The sequence below is a fragment of the Platichthys flesus genome, chromosome 3, assembly GCF_949316205.1.
Source record: "Platichthys flesus chromosome 3, fPlaFle2.1, whole genome shotgun sequence".
Classification (NCBI taxonomy): Eukaryota; Metazoa; Chordata; class Actinopteri; order Pleuronectiformes; family Pleuronectidae; genus Platichthys; species Platichthys flesus.
In genome coordinates this window covers 4,393,869-4,397,429 of record NC_084947.1, presented here as the reverse complement: position 1 = coordinate 4,397,429, position 3,561 = coordinate 4,393,869, and the positions used below count along the sequence as shown (strand labels likewise).

General features: G+C 45.1%; 1 pseudogene; it reads right to left on the bottom strand.

The window, feature by feature from the left end:
- The window catches only part of LOC133938032 (tripartite motif-containing protein 16-like), a 2,475-nt pseudogene extending 665 nt beyond the window's left edge, over positions 1-1,810 (bottom strand).
- Positions 1,811-3,561: the final 1,751 nt, after the last annotated feature.

The window sequence follows — 3,561 nt, the reverse complement described above, 5'->3', positions numbered from 1 at the left end:
GTGCGGAGCAGAAACGTCACCACGACGAACTTTGATCAACAAACATGGAGACAAAAGAAGTTAAAGATTTACACACAGTATCTAAATCATTGCTTTTAATGACTCAAGTCTATTTCAGTTTACAGAACTCAGCTGTGGTTCCAGAACAATTAAGCATAACTCCAGCATAGAGAGGCTGAGTGAATGTGGTCTGGACTCTGTGGAGCAGAGTCATGGTGTCAGAGACTCTGTAGAAGGACAGAACACCTGCACTGTGATCCAGGTACACTCCTACTCTGGAGGACACAGGCCCTGACACTGGAGTCTTGATTCTGTTATAACGAAAGTTATAACTGTTTCCTTCACAAGATAACGACCAAGATTTATCATTGAGTCCAAAACCACATTCAAGTAAGCCTCCTGCTCTGCTGATATTCTTGTATGTGACTGCTACATAAACTGCTCCTCTCACCTCCACCTCCACCTCCCAGTAACAATGCCAGTCAGACTCTCTCTACTCAGGACCTGAAAAAAATCAGTGAATCTGTCTGGATGATCAGAATAAGACTGTGCGTTACCTGTCCATGTTACTTTTCTGTTTCCATCAGATAACAACAGATATTTGTGTGCTGTGTTTGGATCCAGTGTGATTTCCTGTGAATATCTTAAGAAGTCAGCTCTGGTCTGTGGTTCTGGTTGTGGCAGTAAAACATCAACTTGAGACACAATCTGTAAAATCTCTGTCTCTGTCTCATTCAGAATGTCCTGTAGTCGACCTCTGACCTTTGACACAGCTGCTGTCACGTCCTCAAAGTCCCTCAGAGGACAGATCCTGATGCTGGATGAGTGTGTAGATTCACTGAGTGGTGACAGTGAGGGGTAGTTGTGTAGAAACTGGTTGTGGTCCTCTGTGTCTGAGAGCTGCTTCAGTTCATGGTCTTTCCTCTTCAGCTCAGTGATCTCCTGCTCCAGTCTCTCCTGAAGCTCTCTGACTCGACTCACTTCAGTTTGCTGCTGGGATCTGATCTGTTGCTTCACATCAGAGCTTCTTTTCTCCAGCAGACGGATCATCTCAGTGAAGATCTCCTCACTGTCCTTCACTGCTTTATCAGCAGAGCCATTGACGGCCTTCTCCTCCTGTTGAAGCAGCTTCACGTCTTTCTCTGTGTCCTGGACTCTCTGCTGGATGGTTTGTCTCCTCAGCCCGAGCTCTCTCTGCCTCTCAGTCCTTTCTGCTGCAGCTGACACTGTGTCGTGGTTTTTATGTTCCTCCACAGAGCAGAGATAACAGATACACTGCTGATCAGTGCGGCAGAACATCTTCATCACCTCGTCGTGACGAGAGCAGATGTTCTCCTGGAGCTTCTCCGAGGGCTCCACTAGCTTGTGCTTCTTCAATGGAGCTGACTGAAGATGAGGCTGGAGGTGGTTTTCACAATAAGAGGCCAAACAAACCAAACAGGACTTGAGAGCTTTCAGTTTTCTCCCAGTGCAGACATCACAGGCCACATCTCCAGGTCCAGCATAGCAGTGATCAGCAGGAGCAGCTAGGAGTCCAGTCTTCTTCAGCTCCTCCACTAAATCAGCTAACATGGTGCTTTTCACCAGGACAGGCCTCGGTGTGAAGGTCTGTCTACACTGAGGGCAGCTGTAGCTTCCTCTCTCCTCCCCTTTGTCCCAGTGGGTGTTAATACAGCTCTTACAGTAGCTGTGTCCACAGCCAGTAGTCACCGGATCCTTCAGTAGATCCAGACAGATCGAACAGCAGAATCTTTCTCTGTCCAGTTGATTTTCTTGTTGCGCCATTTCAGCTGCTGCCAGAGACTGCAGAACAGATTCACTTCCTCTGAATAGAACAGATCTCTGCTCCTCCCCCTCTCATTCACTCCCTGCAGTGACTCAGCTCCCACAGCTCACAGCTTGTTGTTCACTGGTTCTTACACTGACACACCTGTGAAGGGAGGAGACACAGACATATCCTGACTGGGAGGAGCTGGTTGTGAGTTTTTATCTGTGTTATCACATCTCAAGTGAATAGTTGCACTGGGAACTGTCACATTCAGCTCACAACAGCACAGGTTGTAAGATTCACATTCTTCAAAGTTTCCAGAAAAGTTAACAAATCTTTTCAACGGAATAAAAACCAACTTACAAAGGGCTTCACAAATTAAAAACACAAGTAAAAATACATTAAAGCACACGTAAGAAAACTTTGCTAATTTCTCTGCGATGAAGCTGTTTTAGTTCAGAAAAGCTGCAAAGACAGAGACTGAACATGAAAACTGAGGTTTGTGGAGTTTCAGGAAGGAACCGCCTCAGACATTCTCTCACAGGAGTTTCACTTTGTCTCCTTACAATCCTCACAATTTCAGTAGGGCCTACCACTGTCTCCTGCTGTTCAGTGCTTGGGCCCTAAAAAACATGACAGGGATTTTTAGAATTTATTACGTTTTCTTACGTGTGTTTTCTTTTCCCAATAATGACAGCAATTTTTATATGATTGATGGGAATAGAAGCCATCAAGCTATCACGAATCATGATGAATTATCTGTGCATGATTTAAGCTTCAATGAAAAGGAAAAGTTATAAAACACATTTGCTTAATTTGTGAAAGCACTGTATCCTCGAGCAAATTAATCAGTCCTTTGAAACTGACAGCATCTGTCAAAGCAGCGAGCCTCATCATCATCACATCAGGAGGAAGATGTGGAAGAAAACAAAAGGCAAAAAACAAGACAGAAACTTCTCTGTGTGCTCCGTCAGTCCAGGGTAATACTTTTTGGACAGTCACAGCTAATCCATTAAAAGGCAACCATCCCCTCAACCTCTCAGGAAGACCAATTCCCCCAGAAAGCCTTTGGGGGTGAAATGTGACGCAGTCTCAACACGGCTCCTCTGAGGGTCATCAGGGACCTGTACCCCCCCACCCCCCTTCCTTTCGTGAGAGGCTATTTGTCCCGGAGGGAGGCAGCCGTTACACCACAGCCAGGCCACGGGGGCCATTCAAGTGCAATCAGAACAAACAGACTCAGGATAAGCACTTAGATGGGAGTGCATCGGCCGGGACTATGAGCAGAAAGCAAGAAAGTCTGCAGACAGGACGGGGGTGTGGAGCTGGATTAGGGCCACGAGGCAAAAAAAAAGATGTCTAAAAATAAGGTTCAGATTTTGAGAGAATGACTTTGTGTGAGGGAAAGTTGCAGTTGATTGTTAGGTGCAGCCTGAATGTTATTATAGAGTCTTATTGCCAGCATTTTTATATTGACTTTCATTTGTATGAAAGGTGCTATATAAATACAGTTAGATTGATGAAGTATGATAAATGTGCTTTAAACTTTCATTCTTTATTTAACGTTACTCACAGAAATGTAACAGATAAAGAGATAATTAGTGCAGATTAACTCACATCAACACTGGTTATGAAGACTCCTGCTCATGTTTTACAATAACATGATATGTGTGGGTCATGCAAAGCGTCCACTCAGGCCCTACATGAGCCATGCTCCTGCAGGAGGTGGCTGAGTTATGCCAGTTCCACGGATTGAGCATCTTCCCCCCCGCACACAGTTTTTTGGTAAAGGC